Raw genomic sequence first — 21,750 nt, forward strand, 5'->3', positions numbered from 1 at the left:
GGACTTGATCCCAGGACCCTGAGATCATGACCTGAGCCAAAGGCAGACGCTCAACCATCTGAGCCACCCAGGCACCCCAATCACTAATCTACTTTCTGTCTCTGTTTTCCTATTCTGGACATTTCATGTAAATGGAATCATATGATATGTGGTCTTATTTTGGTATCAGAGTATTACTATCCTCAGAATGATTTGGGAAGTGTTCCTTCTACTTTTTGGAAGAACTTGTGAAGAATTGGTATTAATTCTTTTTTTTTTTTTAAGATTTTTATTTTATTTAACAGAGAGAGAGAGAGCACAAATAGGCAGAGCAGCAGACAGAGGGAGAGGGAGAAGCAGGCTCTCCGCTGAGCAGGGAGCCCGATGCGGGGCTCGATCCCAGTACCCTGGGATCATGACCTGAGCCGAAGGCAGACGCTTAACCGACTGAGCCACCCAGGTGGCCCGGTATTAATTCTTTTTTAAATGTTACAATTTCCCAGCAAAGATATCTGAACCTGAGCTTTTCTTAGTGGGTAGTTTTGTGATGGCTAATTAAATAATTTCATTTGTTATATGTCATGATGGTTAGTTTTATGCACCAACTTTCCTGGGCCATGGGATGCCCAGAAGTTTGGTCAAACATTATTCTGAGTGTTTCTGTGAGGGTGTTATTTAATAAGACTAACATTTAAGTTGGCAAACTGAGTAAAACAGACTTCCCTTTCTAATGTGGGTGGGCCCCACTCATCATTTGAAGGCCTGAACAGAACTTAGGTTGACCCTTCACTGACTAAGGGAGAATTCTTCCTGGCTGACAGACTTTGAACTTGAACATTGTTTTTTGTTTTTTTGTTTTCTTGCCTTCAACCTAAACTGAAACATGAACTCTTTCTAGGGCACTAGCCTGCAAGCCTTTGGGCTGGAACCATGCCAACTGCTCACATGGACTGGAACTAAGCCATTAGCTCTGCTGGGTCCGCAGCTTGCTGACTCACTCTTCAGATCTTGGGACTTGCCAGCCTCCATAACCATGTGAGCCAATTTCTTATTATAAATCTCTCTCTCTCTTTCTCCTCATATAGATGTAATCTAATCAGAATATATGTATGTATATATACACACATATACATATACTTATATTTCTCAGTTGCACATAGGATATACCTTGTAAGGTAGGTCAACTAGGAACAAATTCTGTCAGTTTTTACCTAGAAACATCTTTCTTTCACCTTCATATTTGAAAGATCGTTTTGCTGGATATAGGTTTCATGTTTTTGTTGTAGTTGTTGGTGGTATTGCGTAGCACTTTGAATACCTTATCCCACTGCTTTCTAGTGTTTGTTTTCTTTTTTCCCCCAAAGGTTTTATTTATTTATTTTAGAGAGTGTGAGTGAGTGCGAGTGGGGAGGAGGGGCAGAGGGAGAGAGAGAAAATCCCAAGCATACTCCATGCTGAGCATGGAGCCTGATGCGGGACCTAATCTCACAACCCTGAGATCATGACCTGGGCTGAAACCAAGAGTCGACACTCAACTGACTGAGCCAACTAGGCACCCCTGTTTGTTTTGTTTTTGAACAAGAAGTCAGCTGCTAATCTTACTGAAGCTCCCTTGTGAATGATGAGTCATTTTTATCTCACTGCTTTCAAGATTTTCTCCTTGCCTTTGGCTTTCAGAATTTTTATGATGACGTGTCTGTTGATGTGTGTGCTACTTGGTATTTATCCTACTTGGAATTTATTGAGTTTACCAGATGAGGTTAGTGTTTACCTTAAAATTTGAGAATTTTTGACTATTATTTCATTGAATGCTCATTTTGCCTCCTTTCTCTCTCTCTCTCCTTGTACCACCAATATGTGTATTTTGTTGTGTTTCTGGGTTTCAACATTTCTCTGAGACTGTTCATTTTTCTTTACTCTTTTTCTCTATGTCATTTGGATTAACTAATTTATCTTCAAGTTTGCTTATTCTTTTTTATGCCAGTTCAGATGTACTGTTATGCCCCCCTGGCGAATTCTTCATTTCAGTTTTTACGTTTTTCAACTTCTAGAATTGCCATTTGGTTCCTTCTTATAGTTTCTGTCTCTTCATTGATATTCTCTATTTGGTATGACATTGTCATCACACCTTCCTTTATTTTTTTTAACCATGGTTTTCTTTAGTTTACCAAACATATTTATAATGGCTACTTTGAAGTTTTTGTTTCTTTTCCTGTTGAATCAAACATCTGATCACTCTCATAGTTCCTGTTTCCTGTTTTTTTCCAGTGTATGGGCTATACATCTCACTTTTTTTGCATATTTTTTAATTTTTGGTTGGGAACTGAACATTTTAGATAATATATTGTAGCAGCTGTGGATACTGGACTTTCCTTCTGGGACTTGTTACTTGCTTGTTTATTTGTTTAATGACTGGAAAATATCTTCTTTATCTTAGTTATTATTTATCTCTCCCATGAGAATACATAGTATCTGAGGAAAGGCTTTCTGTCTTATTTTTTCTTTATTGCTGCAGATGCAGTACCTAAAACAAAGGTTGGCATATTGTAGGCACCACATTGAGACTGAATACTATGGAAGCTATAACATGTCAATCTTAGAATATGGACCCAGTTCTCACAACTGGGATTTAGAATGTTCCTATAGTCCATTTTATAAATGGATTTGGCCCATTTAAATGGGGTATGCCTTATCAGACAACTACTAAGAATGCTCCTCTTCTCCTTTTCTTTCTCTTCCTCTTTGCTTCTTCTCTTCCTCCTTTCTTTATTTCATTTGTTTCTCTGCTGTACATGCTATTTTTTCTTAACATCCATTTTTAGACTTTTATCCAGAAAAAATTTCTTCCTACTTCCCGTTGAGTCACATATTTAAAAATTTGGGAAGACTTTTCATGGTTTCTCCTTCCACCTTTTAGGAAATTTTCCATCCTTTGCAAAGAACCCTACGAAAATATTATATTTTCATCCTTTTTTGTGTTTTATCTATTTTTCCATGTTTATTTGAAGAAATAAATGAAAACTCTATCGGAGATTATATATTCTCTAAAGATTCTTATCTAGATCTTCAAGTCCCCAGGAATCCTGGTTTCTTCTGATGGATGATGTGATTTTCAAGAGACATCAGAAGTGGTAGATTAGGTATATTAATGAAACTTGGCAAGCTTTTTGTCACATTTCATGTTAATTTTGTAGAAAAAATTTTTTTTTCAGTTACCTAGGTCAGTAGAAATTTACCAGAGATTTTGATGCTAGATTTAATTTGGTTTAATTTAATCAGATTAATTTCCTCTTAAGAATTAATGCAATAAGACAGGGAGAGAGTTTAAGGATTTGATTGATGGAAAGAAAGAAGGCTAAATTTTGAGTAAGTGGCCACATTTGGGGGCTGAGGGGAGGATGGCTGTGGAATCCCTGCAGTTTGGGCCTTGAGCTGGACTGATGATTGCACAGGCAAATGGACTCTTGGGTCACACAGCACATCAACTACAGGAAGAAAGCTGGGATGAAAGGAAAGATGTGTGTTATATGCAAACAATGAATCATGGAACACTACATCAAAAACTAATGATGTAATGTATGGTGATTAACATAATAAAATTAAATCAAATTAAAAAAAAAAGGGAAGATGGACTAAAAAGAAACTCTGCACCGTTCCAACAAGAGCCATCACTGGTCTGTGCATTCTCTTACAAACACGCTTTTCCACAAAACCCAAAGGGGCCATTGCATAGTCAGGGTTAAATCACTTAATTATAATCTTTTACTTGTCATGCAGTTTACACACTCATGCAGCGACTGGGTGACTGTGCCTGTGGCATCTTCACAAATGGTGAAATAATAGGCAGCAAAATAATAAGCTATAAACTCTCTCTTTTTCACATTTGTTGCATTGTTTATCACATCTGTTGGGTTTTTTTTGAACAGTGTGATGATCAATTATTCATGACAGAATGATAGCAATTTCATAATAATCTCACTCAGAGATGAAATCACTCTGTCCACTGAGGTGCCCATAGACTCTGCATCACTAGAGTAATAAGTCTCTGTTAAGCACCCACCTGCTCTGGGCATTTCTCTCCATCTTATTTGTCCAGACTTTTAAAAATTACTGCAGAAGAATTCTGCAGTAGTCACTAAAGCAGATTACAGCACTAGTCACCATGCCGTGCTTAATAAATGACCCCACTGCTATGTTCCAGAAAATAAATATAAAGTAATGGATATTTGGAAGAGAGAGAGAAACAAACTGGAAATGCTCAGAATTATTATTATTTTTTTTTAAGGGTGTAAGTGTCATTTAATTGCCCCATTCTCAAATGGTTGGTCAGGGATGAGGTGTGGGAGTAGGGGAGAGGTCAGAATTCCATCTCTGAAGAAGCAGGGACTAGCTCAAATTCACAGTTGATGGATGTCTAATGTGCCAGTGGAAATAAAGCTGATTTAAGGGAAGACAATGAGGTCTGGTAGAGTTCAGGGTAATTCTTCAGGGATCAGGAGAATCATCCTCACTGCTAAATTAAATTGAGGTCAGAAACAACCCTGGTGATAAGGGTAAGGAGCAACACCTTATTCTGCAGGAATAAGCTTGAGGCATTTTTAAATTTCTGGCTTGTCTTTATGTTTCCCTTATTCATTTGGTATGAAATCTGCTATTTCCAAAACTGACCATGGTAATTATTTAAACCATTTTTTTCCCTGACATTTTTTTTTTTATTAATCTTGGGTTTGAATTTGTAGTTGTCTTTAAGCAAATCTTTTTCTAATCAACACCAAAATTTGGGGGCTAAATTTCTTCTTATTTTTTCCTAATATGCTATGGCCTTATTTCTGGGATTTCTGGGATTGGAACTATTCAGTGCATTCGGGAAGGGCTGGCCTTAGGTAAAATGTAATGTTGACAGAGCTGTTTTGGATGCTGAGTCCTTTGTTTTCATATTTTAAACTTGTTCATATTGTGCATTTTGGGAACCTAGAGCCATTCTATTCCACAATCAAAACTTGTTCTCAGACACTTTTGTTTCTACTAAGGTCTGATAACACAATTATAGAATTTCCAAATTATAAGGCATCATAAGGCCTATTATTTCATGATCGTCATATTAATAACTACATAGTTTCCTTTCTCCCTGGCAGCTTTTGTATATAAATATCTAACTGATAAAACTCTCATAAGGGAATTTTAAGTTCATGAAAGTGAGGGAGGGTTCTTTTTTACGTGGGGTCTCCTGAGGCCTTTTCAACAATACTGCACAGATGACAAGTAGGATTGATGAGGGAATAAAACCTCTTGGCCTCAAATGAAAAAAAAATGACTATCAGATTATGTTTCTGGATTTTGTTTTTCACTAATTGAAAGTCATCCCTCCAGGAATTCTTTCTCTGAGCTTTAGGAGAAATTTCCAGTCTGTTTCCTATCCTGCAATATCTCATAAACTCAGTGATGTACCTTAAAGAGTGTGTATTCCCAGGAATGCAAAAAAGCTTTTATCTGGCATTTCGATTTCAGTCCAGTTTGCACTGATTGCTTTGAGTGATGTGTTGGAATAGAGTATCATGATATAGCAGAAAAAGGGGTGAATGAGGGAAAGAGAGCAAATTTTGATTCTTTTATATCTTAGTCACAGAATGGTTTTAGTCTCGGTGAAAGTGTGAAAAGCTTTAAATTCAGTTTCTTATAACATCAGATGACTTGAAGACTTAATGGCTTCTCGATTCACTAAGGAAGTCTGTTACCACTTAATAAAATAAAGAGGTTTGAACACTATAGTGGGAAATAAAGAAGTTTTAAAGAACATGGATTAAGGTTTATAGTTGATTCACATCATCTGCATCCACTCCAAGGCAAGTAACATCATAATAACAATAATATTCCTTGAATAAATAGCATGAAGTGATAGGTTCTAAATTGATGGTTTGGCACTGCCCCTTCAGAGTTCTAAGGAAGTTGAAATAATTTGAAATACTATTTTATCTCCTCCCTGTAGCATTGAATAATATTGTCTTTAAAAGATCACAGTCACAAATAATTGGCAAATTATGAAAATGCTGTCACTGTGGGTGTACTAATGTTTTATATATATATATAAATATATCAAACTATATATAATAACTTTATACCTCATATTAAAAACTTCTGGGCTGTTTAGATTCTGAGGATAAAAACCAAAGTTAGGTTAGTGATCATAAATGTTTAAAAATTAAATTAGATGGAGGCGCCTGGGTGGCTCAGTCGTTAAGCGTCTGCCTTCGGCTCAGGTCATGATCCCAGGGTCCTGGAATCGAGCCCCACATCGGGCTCCCTGCTCAGCGGGAAGCCTGCTTCTCCCTCTCCCACTCTCCCTGCTTGTGTTCCCTCTCTCGCTGTGTCTCTCTCTGTCAAATAAATAAATAAAATCTTTAAAAAAAAATAAAAAAAAATAAAAATTAAATTAGGAAGGGTTTTAATTGCACTGAGGTGACTTTAAATCTGAAGCTATGTGTATTTCCTTGTATAAAAATAATTTCCGACCATATTTAGGTATTTTAATAACTTTTTGAAATATAATTGAAGAGTATGATAAACTATCTTTTGTAGATTGACCTTTCAAACCATGTGGCTAAGATACCAATGCTCATTTGGAGGTCATATTTTACTTGCAAACCTAAGTATACAAAATGATAATTAAAACATTCCATCAGAATTTATTACAAAACAGTATAATCTACAAAAAAACCCCTGTCAAATATATAATTAATTTTATCTTTTAGATCTATAACAAAATTATTATGCATCTAATTAAGTAAGTTAAAATACTCCATTAAAGGAGGAACGAAGGGGAGTGAACTTGCAGAAAGAATAATTCCAAGAAACTGTAAAGAGAAATATCTTGAAACAAAGGATCAAGCTACTAAGGAAGATTATGGCATTTGTATCTGTAGAAAAAGCTTTAAGAAAAAAAATTACAGATATCATTCTGGAGACATACACAGATTTTTACATTTTTTCCAGCCTAAGAATTCCATAATCTCAGAATTTAAAAAAAAAGTTATTCTGAAAAGTGCATTTAAGAATAACATTATGATCTTACATATTAACTGAATTTATAGTATGCACTATTTCATCAGAATTGAGTATCATAATCCTATTGGGTTTTATAAACATAGATTAATCTGCATATTTTTACAAATAAACATTTTTTACAAATAAACCAAAGTAGACCTTTCATGGCAGGTATACCAAGGCAACTTCCAATGTCCTACCTTGGCCCTGTATCACATTTTGAGTGTGTAATCCCAGCCTGATGAAAACAATAGTGACAATTCCATATTGACTTCATTCAGATATTCCCAAACTTCACAAAATAGTTAATTCTTCTACAAAATGGATCAGACTCTATTTCCAATATATCTGGAATCTATTAGGATGTTGCTGCCGAAAGCAAAACAATATTTAAGGATCTTCTGTCAAGTTTGTGTGGAAAAAAAAAATAAAATCAAGGCATCGATATGATTCCTTTTCTGTCATCATCATGGGCCAGAAAACAACTACTCATTTTCCTCACCTCTCCCTTCATGCCTGCTGACTGAGTGAGAACTAAGTGTGAAAAAGCCATAAACTGCAGAGGGAGGCTGCTTCCACACACCTCATTAGGCCTTTAACACATTTGACTTTGTCTTTCCCCAGCACAGCGAATATTATAATTGGAAGCATTTGGGTACTTCCTATTTTTCTTTGAAAGGTGTAATTGGGTAACCAAGGAGTTGTCACTTTCTGGACATTGCCAGGTTGGCCATCTGCCTTTGGAGCTTCAATTTACTGGTCATTTCTTTAAGAGGTTTTGACTCATGGAGTGTTCCATCTTGAAAGGGCTCACTGGTCTTTTGTTTAATCTCTCTTATTTTACAGATGAGGAAATTGGGGCTAGGAAGATTAAATGTCTTACACATGGACACACAATTACTGGGTTTTATCTCAAGGTGCCTGGATCTAGGTTTACTTATCTTTATATAATACCTATCTTTAATATATCCATGATCCTTTTATTTTCTCCCAACTAGACACCTTCATGAGTCTAACAGTTAAATTGGTCCATTTAACATTTAGGTATAATGTATACCATTTAGGTATGAAATGCACTATAAGAAATAAAACCAAACTGTTATAGGAAAGCTCCCAGCTGTGGCTTCAGGAAATTACTCCTTGTCCTGCACCATAGTTCTGTAACTATTATGGGTGAGAGGAAATGGGGCAAAAGAATTGGAGAGTACAAGCAAATTTTAGTTCAGACATATCACCTTGAATGTTTCTGTTCTGTATGACTATGTTGGAGCAATGGAAAGAAACCTATACTCAGACCAAGAAGTCTAATGTACTCATCTTGCTACATGGCTAACTGAAAAAAAGCCTCACTGGTTCTTGGTTATTATTAGGTAGCATCTCATCAAATTTCAGGGTGTGTTCATAGCTTAAACAACAACAGGCAAATAGGCAAGTACTGTGCACTTCATGTGAATTTCTTGATTGACTTTTAATCTAAAAATCATAATTCATGGAGAACTCTGTAAGAAGACTTAAACTTTGTAAAATTGAGTTATAGGCTTATCTTTGAAGGTCTACCTCTCTAGTTTCTGAATCATGCCTTGGGCACCATTCTCCTCTCATCTTCTTCCTATACATTCATCACTCATAATTTATCTCATTCCTCTACCTAAGCCTACACTCTTGCAAGTCTTCTCCCTCCTTCCTCATGAAAGTTAATAGCTATTAGAAGCTCCTTACTGCAAAACTCCAGATGAAAGGAAGTGCTGAGTTTCGTTAGGATTGGCTAGGTTGGACTCAGAAGTAAGAGTAAAGGTTGAAATAGTGTTTATTGTGTTCTCTCTCTCCATACTCAAGTTCATACCCAGTACAAAAAGAGAGAGTCTTGACAGCAGATAGAGGTGGACTTTTCCCTGTTTATACCTGAGAAGGTTTTTCAGCCAGTGAGAGAGCTACCTGACCTCAAGCTTGTTCTCACCTCTCTCCCTTCTTGGCTTTGCATCTCCAGCATATCCAGAATTTCAGAAACATAGTTTCTACACTTGAAGGAGCCCCACCTACAAAATCAAGTTATTTTAAAGTCAGTTTTCTGCTATGAGAGTTTTCAAGGGTAACTGGGAAACATTACTATTTCTTTAACAGTTTTTGGTTTTTTTCAATAACCACTAAGCTCTTAATAGCTCTCTTCCTACACTCTAAAGCACTCTATATTCTCCTGCCATATCAAACTTCTTAAAGTGGAGCTTTCTTTTATCACTTCATTTCATTGATATCTTCAATTATACTCTATTGCCAATTACATTAGATCTGGAGTTCAAGTCTCTCTGTAACCCTTCTGTCCAGACTCACCTCCCACCACTCTCCTTTGTTTAATCTAAGCACAGGTCACACCAGGACACCCTAATTTTATTGAATAAATGGCCCATTTCCTCTTCTTGGCCTTTGCTCATGTTTCTCTCTCAATCTGAATTTCCCTCTCCTTATTTTCCTATATCAAGAAGTTATTTTATCTCTATGAACCTCACCTTTTACTAATCTGTAAATAAGGGTAATAATACTTTCAAACTCAAAAGATTCCTGGTACATACAGCACTAAGGAGAGCTTGGCATCCACTGAATACTGTATTAGTGTCATTACCATTATCAAAATATTGCCCACATATATGTTTTTTTAATTGAAGTATAATATCCTATTATTTTCAGTTGTACATCATAATGATTCAATATTTATATACATTATGGAATGCTCACCATGGTAAGTATAGTTACCATCTGTCACCATATAAAATTGGGATGCCTGGGTGGCTCAGTCAGTTAAGTGTCTGCCTTCAGCTCAGGTCATGATCCCAAGGTCCTGGGATCGAGTCCCACATTGGGCTCCTTGCTCAGCAGGGAGCCTGCTTCTCCCTCTGCCTGCCACTCCCACTGCTTGTGCTCTCTCTCTCTCTCTCTGATAAATAAATAAAATCTTTAAAAAAAAAAATAAAAACTCAGTTAAGTGTCACCATATAAAATTATTACAATATTATTGACTATATTTCCTATGCTGTACTTTTCATCTCCATTACCTATTTATTTTTCCATGACCTATTTATTTGATAACTGGAAGTTTCTTAATTCCTTTCACCTATTTCATCCATACTCCCACATCTCTCCCCTCTGATAACTACCAGTTTGTTCTCTTATTTATGAGTCTGTTACTATTTTTTGTTTGTCCATTTGATTTGTATTTCAGATTCCTATACATAAGGGAAATCATATGGTATTTGTCCTTCTCTGACTTATTTCACTTAGCATAATACCCTCTAGGTCTATCCATGTTGTCATAAATAGCAAGATTTAATTCTTTTTTTATAGCTGAGTAATATTCCATTGTGTATATCCACCACATCTTCTTTATCCATTCATCTGTTGATATACATTTAGGTTGCTTCCATATCTTGGCTATTATAAGTAATGATGCAATGAACATAGAGGTTCACATATCTCTTTGAATTGTTGTTCAGATAAATACCCAGAAGTAGAATTGATAGATTGTATGGTAGCTCTATTATTAATTTTTTGAGGAACTTCCATACTCTTTTCCATGGTGGCCGAACCATTTCACATTGTCACCAAAAGTATACAAGGATTCCCTTTCCTCCTTATCCTTATCAACACTTACCTTATAACACTTGTTATTTTTTGTCTTTTTGATAATAGCCCATGAGGTGACATCTCATTGTGGTTTTGGTTTCCATTTCCCTGAAAATTGTAATGTTGAGCATCTTTTAATGTCAAAGTTTGCTATTGTATACTTTGTTTGAAAAATGTATATTCAATGCCCACTTTTACTTTTAGTCATTTTTAAAAAATTTCAGTTCTGTAAATTCATTATATAACCCCTTATCTATGATAATTTGAAAATATCTTCTTTCATTCAGTAGGTTGCCTTTTCATTTTGTTCACGGTTTCCTTGCCATGCAAAAGCTTTTTATTTGTATTTTATTTTTTTCTTTAAGATTTTGTTTTTAAGTAATCTCTACACCCAACATGGGGCTGGAATTTACAATCCTGAAATCAAGAGCCTCATGGTCTACTGACTGAGCCAGCCAGGCACACCAAAAACTTTTTAATGTGATGTAATCCCATTTGTTTATTTTAACTTTTGTTGCCCTTGCCTGAAGAAACTGTTCCAAAAATTATTGTTATGACTAATGTCAAAGATCTTACTGCCTATGTTTTCTTCTAGGAGTTTTATGGTTTTAGTTTTCACATTTCCAGTCTTTACTTCATTTTGAATGTATAATATAGTGGTCCAGTTTTATTCTTTCGCATGTAACTGCCCAGTTTTCCCAGCACCATGTATTAAAGAGACTTTCCCCCATTGTATATTCTTGCCTTCTTTGTTGAAGATTAATTTGCCATACATATGTAGTGTTATTTCTGAACTCTCTATTATATTCCACTAATCTATGTATGGATTTTTAGTATCATACTGTTTTGGATTACTATGGTTTTGTAGTATAGTTTGAAATCAGGGAATGTGATATCTCCATCTTTGTTCTTCTTTCTCAAGATTGCTATGGCTATTTAGGGTTTCTGTGGTTTCATACAAATTTTAGGATTATTTATTCTAGTTCCATGAAAAATGCCATTGGTATTTTGATGATGATTGCATTGAATCTGTAGATTGTTTTTGGTAGTGTGGACACATTAACAATATTATTTCTTCTAATCCATGAGCATGGTTTTCCTTTCATTTATTTTTGTCATCAATTTCTTTCATTAATGTTTTATAGTTTTCAGGGTATAGGTCTTTCATCTATTATGTTAAATTTATTCCTAGGTATATTATGTTTGATGCAATTGTAAGTGGGATTGTTTTCTTAATTTCTCTTTGTGATAGCTAATTATTAGTATATAGAAAGACAACCAATTCTGTATGCTAATTTTGTATCCTGCAACTTTACTGAATTCATTTATTAGTTCTAATAGTTTTTTGGTGGAGCCTTTAGGGTTTTCTATATATAGTATCATGTCATCTGCAAATAGTGACAGTTATTTTCTTCCTTTCCAATTTGGATGACTTTTTTATTTCTTTATTTTTTTTTTTCTAATTGCTCTGGCTAGGATTTCTTTCTTTTTTTTATAAATATTTTATTTATTTATTTGAGAGAGAGAGCATGAGAGGGGGGAAGGTCCATGCTTAGCAGGGAGTCTGATGAGGGACTCGATCCTGGGACTCTAGGATCATGACCTGAGCCAAAGGCAGTCACTTAACCAACTGAGCCACCCAGGCGCCCCTCTGGCTAGGATTTCTAATACCATCTTGAATAAAAGTGGTGAGAGTGAACATCTTTGTCTTGTTCCTGATCTTAGAGGAAAAAGCTTTCATCTTTTCACCATTAAGTATAATGTTATCTCTGGCTTTGTCATATCCATGGCCTTTATTGTGTTGAGGTACATTCCTTGTATACTCACTTTGTTGAGTGTTTTTATCATAAATGGATGTTGAATTTTGTCAAATGCTTTTTCTGCATCTCTTGAAATGATCATATGATTGGTATTCTTTGTTCTGTTGGTTTGGTATATATATATCACATTGGTTAATTTGTGGGTGTTGAACCATCCTTCCATCCCCAGAATAAACCCCATTTAATTGTGGTGTATGATCCTTTTAAAGTGTTGTTGAGTTCATTTTGCTAATATTTTCTTGAGAATTTTTGCATTAGTCAAAAATGCAAATTTGCATTTGCAATATTGACTAATAAATTTTGTGCGTGTGTGTGGTATCCTTGACTGATTTTGGTATCAGGATAATGCTGGCCTCATAAAATGAATTTGGAAGCTTTCCCTCCACCTCAATATTTTGGAAAAGTTTGAGAAAGATAGGCATTCTTCTTTGAAAGTGAAGCTATCAGGTCCTGGACTTTTTTTTGTTAAGAGTTTTTTGATTACTGGTTTAATTTCATTACTAGTAATCAGTCTATTCAGATTTTCTATTTCTTTCTGATTCAGTCTTGGAATAATGTTAATTTCCAGGAATTTATCCATTTTTTTCTAGGTTATCCAATTCGTTGTCATATAATTTTTATAGTAGTCTGTTATTATTTTTATTTCTGTGGTATTAGTTGTAACTTTCCTCTTTCATTTCTGATTTTATTTTGGGGCCCTTTCTCTTTTTTTCTTGATGAGTCTGGCTAAAGATTTATTGATTTTGTTTATCTTTTGAAAGAACCAGCTTCTAGCCTCAGTGATCTTCTCTATTGTTTTTTAGCCTCTATTTCATTTATTTCTTCTCTGATCCTCACTATTTCCTTTCTTCTACTAATTTTGTACTTTGTTCTTCTTTTTCTAGTTCCTTTAGGTATGAAGTTAGATTGCTTATTTGAATTTTTTCCTGTTTCCTGAAGTATTGTATTTCCTGAGGCTTGTATTACTATGAACTTCCCTTTTACAACTGCTTTTGGTGTGTCCTGAAGATTTGGGAACATTGTTTTTCCATTTTCATTTGTCTTAAGGTATGTATTTATTTCCTCATTGACCAATGGTTTGTTTAGTAGCATGTTGTTTACTCCCTATGTGTTTGTGTGTTTCTAATTTTCTTCTTGTAATTGGTCTAGTTTCATACCATTGTGGTTGGAAATGATGCCTGATGTGATTTAAGTTTTCTTGAATTTATTGACATATATATGATATATATCATTCTATTTTAAGGTGAGAATTGTTTAAGTTCTAATGCATTCTAAAAGTACAACATTCCCCACCCCCTCCATGTTTTATGTTTTTGATGTTATATTTTATATTTTTCATTTTGTGTATTCCTTAGCTACTTATTTTAATTATAGGTGATTTATTATTTTTGCCCCTTAACATTTATACCAGCTTTTTAAGTGTCGACCTATACCTTTAATATCTATTTGCCTTCAGCATGAGATTTTTTTTCTTTAATGTATTTTCTTATTTCTAGTTATGATATTTTCTTTTCCACCTAAAGAAGATCCTTCAACATTTCTTATAAAGTTAATTTACTGGTTATGATCTCCTTAAGTTTTTGCTTGTCTGGGAAAATCTTTATCTTTCCTTGATTTCTGAATGATAACCTTGCCAGGTAGAGAATTCTTGCTTGCTCTATCTATCTATCTATCTATCATCTAATTTTTTTTCCATTTCAGTACCTCAAATGTATTCTGTGACTCTCTTCTGGCCTGCCAAGTTTATGCTATAAAATCAGCTGATAGTCTTATGGGGTTTCCCTTGTATGTGATTATTTGTTTTTCTCTTGCTTTTGAGATTCTTTTTATTTTTGACTTTTGCTATTTTATTTACAATATGTCTTGGTGTGGTCTTTGGGACTTGTTTGGGACTTACTGTGCATCTGGACCTCAATGTCTGTTTCCTTTTCCAGGTTAGTTTTATTTAAATAAGTTATCTGCCACTTTCTCCTTTTCTTCTCCTTCTGGGAACATTTTACTGCAAATGATAGTATGCTTAATGTTGCTATATAGGTCCCTTAAAATACAGTAGTATTTTAAGAGTGTTTTTATTTTTGCTGTTCTGATTCAGTGATTTCTACTATCCTGTCTTCCATATAGTTGATCCATTCTTCACTATCATGTATTCTGCTGTTGATTCCTCTAATGTATTTTTCATTTTAGTTATTCTTCAGCTCTGATTTGTTCTTTCTTATATTTTCTAACTCTTGTTGAAATTCTCATGGTGTTCCTTTATTCTTTTACTGAGTTTGGTGAGCATCTTATGACCATTAGTTTGAACTCTTTATCAGGTAAATTATTATCTCTGTTTCATTGGGTTTTGTTGTTGCTGTTGTTTTGTTTTCCTGGGGTTTTTAGTTTGTTCTTGCATTTGGAATATATTTCTCTGTCTCCTCATTTTGTTTAAATTTCTTTGTTTGTTTCTATTAATTAGGTGGAATTGCTACCTTCCCGAGTCTTGAAGGAGTGGTCTTTTGTAGTAGTATGCCTTATGTAGACTGTGTGTGCCTGATGGCTTTTGGCAGGCTGGCTGGAGTTGGGTTTGATGCAGTCCTAAGGAGTCTAGGAGCATGTTGCACCAAGGCCACCTTGGGGTGGATAAAGCTGTTTGGCAGCTCCTGGGATGTGCCATGCTGGAGCTGCCTTGATTCAGTGGCTGGAGTGGGTGTGGGCCTGGGGTGAATCCAGATGTGCCTTGGCAGAGCTCGTCATGGGTTGGATTGGTCATGGGTATGTGTGTGTGGGTGTCTTGGGGTGTGTTCCACTAGGGCCATCTTAGAAGGAAAGCTGGCCTGGATTAGCGGTAGGTTGGGAGTGATCTGGGGAATGCTGCACCAGGGCCACCTTGGCATGATGGCTGGAGCTAGAGTGGGCACAGTCCTGGGTGGGGGGTCCTAGAGTGCGCCACACTGGGACTGCCTTGGCAGAATGGCTGGGTTGAACAGAGGCCTGGAATTGTCCTGGGGCACACCACACCAGAGCTGCCTTGATGGGACGGTTGGAGCTGGTGTAGGTCAGGGACCCAGGGGATACTGGGTTGACCCTAGCAGGCTGGCTAGAGCAATTGAACCCTGCTCTCATCTGTGTAATCAAGGTGGAGGGATAACATAGCAAACAGTACTCATTGGCTCCTCTGAACTTGGAGAGAGTTCCTATAGCTCCCCTGCCCATTTGGTGGACACTCTAGGATTAGCAAATAGATTTCCTTTACTTATACTGTAGTTTCCCTTTAAACTGTTTTTTTCTCACTGTGCCTTGGGGTAGATAAGTCTATGCATGGGCCCCTTAGTAATATCCCTCCCTACTATAGGTTGCCAATGTCAGGGGCGGGGTTTCTATCATTACTGTGTCTCTCTCTCTCCTCCCATTCTTTATGTGCCCCCTCTATAATTCGTTCAGCCCTCATTTCTTCTTCAGGAAGAATTGCTCAATATGGAGGTGTGGATTTAGTGTGTCCATGGGAAGAGGTGAGTTCAGGGTCATCCTATACCACCATCTTGGATCCAATGTCACCCATATTTAAATATTATCTTGTGGACGATTCAGCCTTCCATGAATCTTTTTTACATGTATTTCACAACCCTTCATCCCCTACGCAATGCTTATCTTCTATACATATTTTAAAACACAATGAATCTTGATCTTGTTTCTTTTACGCCCTACCTTGAATTGTGTTACGTGTTGACTTCTTCAAGTCGATGCTGTTGTCTTACTTCCACCTGTTTGTCTGTCAGAATCCACACAAGCTGACTAATCACTATTCTTCTGGGAAACCACAAAGCCGTGTTCTGTGGTCTGTATACCTGCTGACAGGTGTCTACTCAAGTTTTCCTGTTTCTGTATCTGACATGTTACTCTTCTAAGTAGTCTGAAGAACTGTCTCTAGTTCAGTGGAATCATTCCTTCTTGGGTTTTCAGTTCTCTGTGGTATCTTTTCTTGATTACCATAGCCTTGTTTATAATGCCTGCCCATAGAGTTTACCTTATTTTAGAACCATGCCTGACATTATACATTTCTCAAGTCTTTCAGCCCATGTCAACTCCCACTGCACCCCTAGTTCCCAGAGTTGCAGTTCCTTTTTGGCTCAATTCTTAACATAGTAGAGACATAAAATAGCTATTGAGTTAAAGCATTAATAATTATAGTAGCTTATATTTATTGAAGACATATCTGTTAGGCATGGTATGAGAGATCTCATTTAATCCTTACACAACCTTGTGTGTAGGTATAGAGAGCCCCCCTGTTTGTGGAAGTAGATTCTGTGACTCAGAGAAATTAAATACATTGCCAAGATCATATAGCTAGTGATAGTTGAATTCTCACTGTCCGTCTGCCTCCAAACACGGTGCTCTCTATGGCTCTGCTCTCTTGCCTAAAAAAAAAAAAAAAAAAAAAGGTTCTTGGGAGAATTTTAAAATTATATTTCAAATATGTGAGTTCCAAATGTTTCTGACATAATGCACAATTGCAGGGAAAGCATGTTTTTATTGATGTTAAAAGAAACCCACGCTTACATTTGTGATGAATTCTAAAACTGTTAGCTTTTTGGTATAGTCTATATTTGGGGTCTGAAGGACTTGTCAGTGTCTCTTTAATAATATCACTGTTTTTTTCTTCAGACTGAATCTCATTGTCTCTAATCACTGGTTTTACTTGTATGTGTAGCTTCCAGTCTTCAATTTTCCTAAATGTCATGTCGATATAAATGTAAGACTCAATTGCTCAGCTCGAGGTTTTGTGCCTTGACGGACAGTTAGGCGGGGGAGGCAGAGAATGCCTTGATGTTGGGTTTTGCCCTAATTTTGTGAGTATTTTGTTCAAATAAGAACTCAAGTATATTTTTGCTCTTGTTTGTTTCACATATAAATATCTTCAGGGAAACTGGAAGTGAAAAGAAAAACACTGAACCCCATGGTTTCAAGGCAGAGACAAATTATCTCAAGGTAAAGAGCCTAGCCAGGTTGCATATAATGACTGAATTAACAGCTTTTTTTTTTTTGGTAGATTTATATCAATGTTGACTAGAGGAACTTTGTGTTTTCAATACAAAAAAAAAAAAAGCTCAAATTAGAAAAGTACATTGGCATTTTCTGAAAACTCCGTGAGCCATGGCCTTATGCCCAGATGATGTAGGTGCAATTTCACCTAGACAGGGCAATTACAGAATCACTGTGGACCTCGTCCAGGCAAAACATGTTTTTCCTTGCTCTGTCACAGTGATGAAAGTCCAATTCTAGAGACCAAACCTTTGGTTTAAAGAATTAGCCTCCTAGGTTTTTTACTACTGTTGAACAAATCCTGGAGGAGGAGTAACACATGAAACTTTTTGGATTCATTATTATTTTAATGGAAATTAGCTTCTCAGATCTACTCTTGACAACAAATTGAATGTTGGAGATGGGAAGGAGGGATAAATGTTTCTCTCAGGTATTGGTATATTTGCTTAAATATGGGGACAAGGAGAAGTCAAACAGCCTGGGCACTCTTCCTCAGCTTAATTAAAAAGATAAGAACTTCTGGGGACATGGTAAGTTTGAAGTCATAGGAGTACTCACTAAGAAGAGAAAAGTATACATCTTTTTGTCTCCACCTCCAGAAAGTTAGCACTTTGTATTATCATCATCTGAGCCCAAGGAGGATAGGCTGGTTGACTGACCCGTTATCCAGGGTCTTTGCACTGGTCTAGGTCTTCCTAATTCCTGCCTCCTGAAGGAAGAAGATGAAGATATAATACCTTAGAAAGTCCCAGAGCTTTTGGTAAGTGATGCAGTTGTTCCTCTCCCTCTCAGATACTCTGGCCAGCTAAGGACCTAACTAATTGGTTAGAGGACATAGAGATATTCAGCAGAACAGTAGAGTATAATGAGTGTCATCACTTACTTCCTTCTTCCATAATTATTGCCTGGATGGTAATTAAAAGTGAATTATATTTGCAGGGCATGATTTCAAAATTGCCCTCGCATTATTTTTTTCAGTGGATGAAGATTTGCACAAAGTGCATACTTCCTATATTTGGAGCTCAGTTTCCTTATTTGTAAAATAATTTGTTGACTAGATGGTCTCAGCAGTTCTGCTTAAAGCAGCATCCATAATTTATATTCTAAATGTGTGGGTTCCTAGGTCTGATTACTCTGGTTCCAGGCAACCTTGAAGAATCAAGATTTATGAGTACTTGAGGGAGCCAAGATTTCAAGTAACTTCCTTTAATGTACTCTTTCAACTTGATTTTTGCATTTTTTTAAGAAAATTAAAAGCACCAATCTAAAGGAAAGTTGAAATATGCATACAAATTTCTAATTATTGGAATTAGTAGAAGGAATGCTGTGGTTTCAGCAGCAACATGAGGCTGGGACCCAGAAGATTGCAGGAAAAAAAAAAAAAGAAGAAAGGAAAAGAAAAAAAGAAACTGTTATCTGTAATACCCGTGGAGCATTATTCACAACCTTACAGAGTTGCTTTAGAGCAACTTCTACATTCACAGACTGCATTTCAGTCTGGCAGATCATCTAGCTCAACAAATTATTCTATGAATCAGGAAACTGAGCTCCAAACGTAGAAGGTGCTTTGCTCACAGTCATGCCACCGGATCCAGATATCTCAGCTTCTAGTTTTAAAGTGAGGCTGTGAATTCAGAAATTGCTTAAAGAATCCTTTCGTGTATGATAAAATTACCTGTTGGGACATAATTGGTTTACCATGGTCTAGAGGGGTAAAATAGGAGGAGAGTTGGAAAGTTTGAGCTATGTGAATTTTAGCGGTCTGCAGCCAAGACATTGGGAATCCTATTTCCCCCAAAAGTTTCACCTCTCTGCACCCAGCTGTGCTAAGCCCTTGGCTGGGATGGGATCTCAGAGTGAGTCATTCCATTTATATTAAAACTAAGAAGAGAATAAAGAGTCTTCATGGGCTTTTTAAAAACTGGAAGTCTTGGCTGTTACCTCAGCTCTGAAATATACTAAATGACCACAGGAAAGCCGCTTTTCCTTCTGATACCCAGTTTCCTCATTTGTGTATTAGGGGTGATGTTCTCTTCCCTGCCTTCCATCCAGTGTGGACACCAAGGTAAAATGCAGCAGTGGATGTGACAGTGTATTAGATGTGTTTTAAAACATCGGCAAATAAGAACAGTTACTATTTTTACCATTATTTCACATCAAGTCCTACTCTAACCTGAATCAGACTGTCCCTTCTTGATCCAGTGTCTGTAAAGGATATGCAGAGGACCTGTATTCTTTCTTCACCTGCATTGCTACTTCCCCAGGGATGTCCAACTGTCTCTAAGTTATAAGGGATCTTGGCTTTACCTTAAGTTTTGCAGGAGATGTGTGCCCTGGGGGGAAACTTATATCAATTTTTAGACCATTCAGGGAATACTTCAGCTGCAGACAGCCAACTTGTCCAAGGTTTTCATTCCATATGATGGTGTCCAACATCCAATGTCTGATCAATGTGGGAGCATAACAGGCTTGGTCACCTCAGCCAAACAGGGTACCATTAAAGTGCCATTAGAGCTCCACAACTCTCCAGGGGACTGGCCAAGGCTATCCGTGGTCTTGCATTGCAGATTGATTTTTTTCTTCTGTTCAATCCTAATTCTTCTGTCTTCCACAAGTGATGTTACTAAGGGAGTTTTCTAAAAGCATCCTATACGTAATTCTCAGTATCAGCTTCCCAGAATGTATACCTTAAAGCATCTGTGTTTCAGCACATACATTGTCCTCTCTAAGGAGATGTGAGTCTGGGACATATGAGAAATAAACAGCTCTTTCAGCCATTAGAATAAACCATTGCCAGGCCCAGCACCCCTACTCTACCTCTGGCTGATTCTTGTGTATGCTTCATTGACTTTCCCTCCCTGCCCCAATCTCAGTTTCCTAATTTTAGATAATAAGATTAAATCCCATGATAAAAAATAAACACGTTGCACCTGGCAGAGCTCAAAAGAGCATGTTTGGCCTGTGATTTTAGTGTTTATGACAAGGCATTAGGATGTAATTAACTTTTTAAGTTCATGCCAATGAATGCCATTCAGAATTAACAAATGAGCCAGAAGAAAAAAAAAAAAGTTTAAAAGCTTGCTGACCCTCATTTAAGTATGGAAAAAATATCATTTCTTTGGATGATGAAAACTATTGACCCATTTCTCATTTGGTGAACACATTCCCCTCTTTCTGGAACTACTGCCTATATGATGATTAAAAGGTCTTTTTGTTTGCTCTCATTGTTTGTACTTAAACTTGCTCTAAGAGTGTCTGATCCTTTAGCTCTTTAGTAACTGCTCAGAACTTGAATAATTTCTTTCCTATGCATGAGAGAAGGTACATGAAGATGGGCTTGCTTGATCAAAGGCTTGTCACATTCTTTGTTTTTTTGTTTTTTTGTTTTTTTATACTTTTATTATTTCTTGCCTATTAAGAGTCAGGTGTCATGCCTGATGCTGGTAAGTAGATGGTGGTCATGATCAAATCAGTCCCTGCCTTTGCTGAGCTTAGAGTCTAATCTAAGAGGCAGACAAATAAATAAACAATTATAACCCAGTGGATTGGAACCTGGTAATGGAAAGGTTGGAGTGCTCTTAGGATTGGAGAAAGAATATGGAACAGTGCTTTCAGAGGTTTCATTTATCCCAACTTCCTGCGTTTGGGTGCTCACTGAAATGGTCACTTTGTTTTTCTGTAAGGTGCCAGGACTGGTAGTATGACTCTCTCCCAGGTTGCTGGGGATCACAGACATTGGGAGGCCAGCTCCCATGGTATCTGGTGATCTAGAGCAGGTCCAGGCCTAGTTAAGTTCACATGACAAAGGAAGGTGAACTTTCCAATGCTACAAGTATATGAGGGCTCTGGTGCTCAGGTCCTTATATTTGGCTTCTGGGACATGCATACTTAACTACTTGATTCCAAGAGACAATGAGACAAATCATATGATTATTTAATGGAATTTAGCTATTTTCCTTCCAGATTCAAACTGTTTTCTTAAATTTTTATATTCTCTGCTACCTCCATTTTAAGCAATTTCAGTTTTTACTGGGCATCTTCATTTTTTTTTATTTAAATTCAATTAGCCAACATATAAGTACATCATTAGTTTCAGATGTAGTGTTCAGTGATTCATCAGTTTTACTGAGCATCTTCAAATACTCAAGTCATGTGTCTGTACTCTGAGGGACTCGAAAGAAAAACTACGGTCTGCACCTAATAAAACCTTATAGTTTTGTTCAGGAAGGGCTGTGATACACTGTAAACAATTCTGTCACCAAAATACATTTTAAGA

At 36.5% G+C, this 21,750-nt stretch overlaps 1 long non-coding RNA gene across 1 annotated transcript in view; it reads left to right on the plus strand.

The window, feature by feature from the left end:
* Window positions 1-978: 978 nt before the first annotated feature.
* The window catches only part of LOC144379774 (uncharacterized), a 121,500-nt gene continuing 100,728 nt past the window's right edge, over window positions 979-21,750 (plus strand). Inside the window, exon 1 of the long non-coding RNA XR_013443151.1 lies at window positions 979-1,014. This is a non-coding gene — a long non-coding RNA (uncharacterized LOC144379774). The remainder of the gene's footprint in view (window positions 1,015-21,750) is intronic.

The sequence above is a fragment of the Halichoerus grypus genome, chromosome 13 (assembly GCF_964656455.1).
Source record: "Halichoerus grypus chromosome 13, mHalGry1.hap1.1, whole genome shotgun sequence".
Lineage (NCBI taxonomy): Eukaryota > Metazoa > Chordata > Mammalia > Carnivora > Phocidae > Halichoerus > Halichoerus grypus.